We start from the raw sequence: 4,841 nt of genomic DNA on the forward strand, positions 1-4,841 counted from the left end.
CTAATGCAACGTTGAAAGGACACAAACCACCTCATTGATCTGTTCTTCAGTTTTACATGATCCTGGCTACGTAGGTACATAAGATAAATATACAAATGAAACATTGCACATAATAAGTCATTTACAAATTTATTTTAAACATTCTTTACTATACATATTTTGCTGTTTCTTGAAGATGTAAGCCATTTTCACATTAATGCAATGGATATGCTTATTTTAATTTTTCATATAGAAGTAAATCTCAGCTGGGTGTGAGGGGCTGCAGGGTATCCAGTCTCTTTAACAATTTCCAGAGTGCGGGCTGACATTTTGATTTTTACATTCATCAATGCTAAGAATGCTGTTTTATATAAATATACAATACAAAATGGCAAAAGCATGTCTAAGGTCATTTCAAAATTTGTTGGTAATTCTTCCCTAATCCTAAAGCAAAATTCACTTAATGATTTTAAAAAAATGAAACTCAAGTCAAAAATTCAGAAAAATTAAAACCAAATATTCTAATTCTACAAAGACATTAATTTAGTACTTTGATGCAGAGGAATAATGTAGGAAAATATTGTCTTTGTTTTCACTAATTAAATCATCATGTTTCTATGAGAGCAGAAAACTTTATATGTAATATAAACACACAATAATTCATAGCATACAATACTTTGGAATCTGAGCAGAGGTGTTTCAGACAGTGTTCGTTGGTGTGACATTGGGGTATGCACAGTGCAAAGTGAAAACGCTGTGTGTTCAGAACCATTGGAGAGTGTTACCTGAAGAAACATCTTGGACTCATTATGCATTTTATTTTGAATTAATTTTTGGTGGGTGCACGTTGAGAAACATTTTACTATTGCCAGAATTCTCAGGACCGGAACTTTGAGTTACATGACCCACCATGGGGCTGCGGCTCATAGTTTAGGAAACTATGCTTTTGTGGACTTGATTCTTCCTAGAGCACAATCCTACTGGGCACATTGGGAACCAGGACTTGCCTTTCTTACATTCCTCTCTAATCCCCCCTGCTAATTCTGAGACCCCAGCTGTCCTTCTGCCCAGATATGTCAGTGTTTTGCCTAATACACTGAACCTCGAGTGGATTTCAATGTTCAATGTCGCTGGCATGAGCTGCTTCCTCTGCTTAGAGCTCTCTTGACTTTTACATTCATCAGTTCTCCTCATCAACTGATTTTCAAATTAAATACCACATCCTTACAAAGGCGTTGGTGCATACAATTTACAGTGGCTACCGCTTTGCAACCATAATCCTCAATTCAGCACTCTGTAGCATACATATGCGACCAAGGCTTCTTCTTGTTTGTTTCCTGGCCTGCAATTATTTGATTTTCTCATTGGCAAGTAAATCCCAGGAAAGTGACACTATTTTTCATAGTATTGGTATTCTCATTTTCCAAACTAGTTAAGTGTTCCTAGGAAAACATTTGATTGAAAGAATTGAAAAGATTATGGAGGTTGCTCTCAGACTTTGAATAAACCTTATCAGCTCACCTCTCAAAATATTTGACTGGTAAGAGCATCCATCAGCATAAATCTCTGGGCTTGGTAACAGCATGACTTGGGAGGTCAAATTGCTAATCCTCCAACTAAGTGGGGCTGTGAGCCCAGTGATGGCTTTCCTGGCAAAGTTCATCTTGTAGGTAATAAATATTGAGTGAAGACTCACTCCAGTCTCAGAGATTTATGTTTATTGTACCCATGCCAAAATGTTGTGATAGGAAACTTGGGCGTTTTTTGAAAGAGGCAAGAAACTGATACTCCATGACGATAGTTGATAGTTAACTTGTTCAAGGTGTATGTTCAAGGACACTATGGACCTAGGAATGGAGCTGAGAGCTATCAGGACCCCGAGTCACCACCTACTGCTCTTCAGTTTTGAAAGCTATCCTTGAAAGCTTGGTATTTTCAAAATGACATCCAAGAGATAAATATAGAAGTTATGGACAGCCACAGTATGTCTGAGGAGCTGGTGTTTAGATCTTTGGTGCAAATTAAAGAATAATAAAAGATAACCCTCCATTTCACTGTTGCTCTCCCCCCCCCCAAAAAAAAAAGCCATTTCATCTTAGGGGTTGGAAAGACCTTCCTCAGAGAGAGCCTAATTATAGGGGCAGTGCATTCAAAATTCAAGAACGACTGATTTGTGCTTTTTAAACAGTAAAAGGAGCCCTGAAACATATTAAATTTTTATGAGGTGTGTTGCTGACTAAAATTTTTTTGAGCAAATAATCATACAAAAAAAGAGTAGACCACATACTTAAAATTAAAACCTCCAAATAAGAAAAATATTTATTAAATAAACTTACACCAAGCCACAGTGACCTTTCAAATGGGCTTTCTAAGCCAACCCAACCAGTAGAGTAATTTTAATCAAGTTAATGGTTCATTATCAGAAGATGACAACCAGAGATGTGGCTATTATGTAGTGATTAGGTCTGGTAGACCAGATCTGTCACAAGCCAAGTGAGTCTGGGAAACCAAATAACCTCTCTGGCCTGTAGCATCCCCATTTTTGAAAGGGAGACAGCGGAATACCCCCATTGCCTCTTAGAGTGCTTGTGGAAACCAAGACTAACAGATGTAGGGGAATATTGGAAATGTGAAACATATATGTATATGTGTATGTGTATGTATTTGTGTATGTGTGTATGTGTATGTATATGTATATGTATGACATTCATAATACTAGTTTTTCAAGAATATTAAGGAGATTTCTTTACAAAGCCCAAGAAGGGAAAGGTTTTATTCTGAGAGAGGATTTTCTTGTCTTTTAATCTTTCCTGTTCATCAGAGATTTCACCTAAGAGCACATGACACTTATGGTTCTCTTGGTCTGTGTCACAGAGCTCATCTATCCTTTTGGGCTTAGCTGTTCACTAGATTTATAAGAATCCTGCTTGTCTTCAGTTCCTCTTGCTTCCAGGACTCCTGGTACCTACACACTACTCATGTGATCAAAAAAAAAAAAAAAACCACGGATTCCCTCTGACCAGATGAAATGTGGTTTTGTTTTTGTTTTTGTTTTTGTTTTCTTTTCTTTTTCTGTGGCCTGATTATCAAGGAAAACTAATTTAATAGTAACAGCAGCCGAGACTTACATGGTGTCAAGTCTGTATTTCTCCTCAAGGGCTTTTCTTACAGATTTGAAGTACTTGGAACAGAGGTATGGGGATCCCAAATGTTAGGAGATAGACAAAAGAAAATCTTTGTTGGAGTTTCAGTATGGATCAGCCCAGCTGGTGTAGTGAACAAAACACATTACCTTCTAGTCTGCTGAATCCCTGTTTACCTATACATCTGAGGCTCTTAACTCACTTGGGTCCCTTGGCAAGAAGGTCAGAAGTCATTGTCACTCTCTTCCAAGGGCTCGGATTTCCAAATTCTTCGACTGACTGGGTTTAGTTGGTGAGAGAGCAGTGAATGCTTTCATCTTGCAAATCATCATCATCTTCTATGCCAATTTCACTGTCCTCTGAGTCTTCTCTTCATCCGAGTCTGCACCTTGCATTGTACCCATGATGTGTTTGCTGGGCCTTCCTTGCAGGAGCACCTCCATCACTGTCCAAGAATTAGACAGATGTCTGTCCTCCAGCTCATGGTCTGATTCATCATCCTCTTGGATGTCTATGTCTGAGTCACCATTGCTTCCACTCTTGATTAGTCACTTCTCCTCTTCCTTTAGCTTATTCTGCATCAGACGGAGAGTATTCTCAGCTTCCTCAAACCTCTCCTGCGATGTCTTTAAGCTGTGATGATCTTTAAGCTGCTGTTCCAGGTAAGCCAGGTTCCGAAACTTCTCTAGCTAGAAGTCTTACTGCGCTTGCAGCTCTTCCTCAAACTTCTCGTCTTCATCCATAAAGGCTGGCCTGACACTCTGTAGGGTCTGCAGTCACTTCCAATTTCTTTCCAGTTCTACTTTCTCTTTTCAAATTTAGCTTCTAAATTAGCTTCATCAGAGGCCACATTGTTGAGCAGGTCTTTAGTCTTCTGAACCTGTGCCAAAATATCTTTTATTGCAATGCTCATCACCTTTTCAGTCTCATTTATTTCTTGAGGTCTAGCAATGGCTTCTGTTCTCAGTTCCCTCAGCTCAACCTCTTTGCTCAGCAAGTCATACAGAGAAGCTCCTTTGGCAGTGGTTTCAGAAGCAAGTTGTCTGGCTGCTTTCAAATCTGCAATCTTGGAGCCAAGATTTGAAATTTGAATTTGCTTGACTTTGCTGATGTCTTTCTCTCCGACGTTGGAGCCCTCCATCCCTTGGGTCTTCGTTGCACTATAAAGAACGGATGTGATCTTTAGCAGCTCTCTCACTGCATACCAGTCTGCTTGATAGAGTTGCTTGGTATTGAGTTTTATATGTGCCTTTGTGGCCATGAACTGGGCAATTGCCTTAATGAAGAAAACTCGGTCTTGTTCCGTCTCAGTGTCGGAAGGGATGTTGGTCTGCAGCTCATACCGTTTCACAAGCCACAGAAGCCCTTCAGAGATAAGCCTAAAGTTGGGTGTGCGGAAGTTCTCCTTAGAAATATGGTGTGGGTACCCCAAGGCTCTCATCATCTCTGTGAAATTATGGAGGTCACAGAAAGACATGAAGCTCTGGTCCACAAGAGTCCACTGAGGCATCGCTGCTCATCTCTTTAGAGTTCAAACTGTGGTTTTTAACTTCTCAGTACCGAATCATTGTCGCCCATGGCTTAGGCTAGTGGCTCTGTCACATATCCTTTGTTTACCTATTATGGTTCCCTATTTACTATAGGCTGAGTGGTGTTAGGAGGTGGAATCTTGGAGAAGTGATGAGGTTATGAGAGTGAATATAATTAATTAATAGTTAA

The 4,841-nt window shown here is 39.5% G+C and overlaps 1 pseudogene; it reads right to left on the reverse strand.

Moving 5' to 3' along the window:
• Window positions 1–3,345: 3,345 nt before the first annotated feature.
• LOC116912836 lies at window positions 3,346–4,599 on the reverse strand (annotated as a pseudogene).
• Window positions 4,600–4,841: the final 242 nt, after the last annotated feature.

Source organism: Rattus rattus, chromosome 11 (assembly GCF_011064425.1).
Source record: "Rattus rattus isolate New Zealand chromosome 11, Rrattus_CSIRO_v1, whole genome shotgun sequence".
NCBI lineage: Eukaryota > Metazoa > Chordata > Mammalia > Rodentia > Muridae > Rattus > Rattus rattus.